The following is a 1153-nucleotide window of genomic DNA, read 5'->3' as shown; positions in this document are numbered from 1 at the left end:
AAATTTTTCGAATGTAGTATTTATCGTGTAAAATATCGCGAAGCGATAGATCTTCGAAAACACGCGATATTTTACATATTTATCCTTTTATGCATAATTCATATGTGAATCTCATAATTAAAAATATCTAAGTTCTTTTCAGGTTAGCATAATATTATATTAATTAAGGCACCTTTTTATGCCTTTAAGTAATTCTTCTCAACATTTCCTGATATTATATTTGTTTATATCTTAATTACACTATTATCTTTCTTTCACTTTTTTTGACATATATATGAGATATGTAAACGTAGAACTATTTAAATGTAATTGTTGTTGATTGTTATATATGTTAAAAATATTTATAATTTTCGTATCAATGTTTCCGTTAATTAAATTAATTGTTTACACTTATGTAATTGCTTTATATCGAATGGATAAAGTCATTTAACTCTTAATATAAGTGTGTAAAATTGGTTTAACAGTCGCAGATTTTAAGAAGTTTATTATATTTATGTTATTCTAAAGAGATGTAATAAGTTAGAAAAACTTGCTACGAAATTACACAAGTTCTATCAGCTTAAAAGCACAAGATTTAAAATAAATATTTACACTTTCGTATTAGAAAAATTTCGAGTTATACTTTTTCAAGTTACAGAAATGTATCTTCTTACAACAACAATAATTAACAAATCAAAATAATACGTTACAAAAGTGATAATTAACTAGGAATATATATGCATTGTTGTAATTTTCTGCGACATATATAACATGTATTATTATGATATAAATGAAAGTGAGATCTCTTAGTTGTCTCAGATATCTTTCGAAAATAATTTTGCAGCATATATTACTTATTACATTCCTTGAATACACGTATCATATACACAAATTTACATATATCAAGATTATGTTATACGCGTAAACATACAAACATAAGTAACTGTATAAGAGCATTTCATAATATTTAATAATCGATATATATCGAGCTATAATGTAAGGAGAAAAAAATACGAATTAAAAAGTACACACATCGATCGATGCTGCCGTTTTCTAAAATTTTTTTGTCAAAAGATTGCTATAATTAGATTGCTCACTTCGGTTATCAAAAAGAAATAAAAATGAGGCTGAAAAGTTCTTATCTATGCCCATCCATACATATGTATTATCTGTA

Source organism: Trachymyrmex cornetzi, unplaced genomic scaffold (assembly GCF_001594075.2).
Source record: "Trachymyrmex cornetzi isolate Tcor2-1 unplaced genomic scaffold, Tcor1.1 scaffold16, whole genome shotgun sequence".
Lineage (NCBI taxonomy): Eukaryota > Metazoa > Arthropoda > Insecta > Hymenoptera > Formicidae > Trachymyrmex > Trachymyrmex cornetzi.
The sequence above is the reverse complement of the archived record's forward strand: the minus strand, read 5'-3'. Positions refer to the sequence as shown.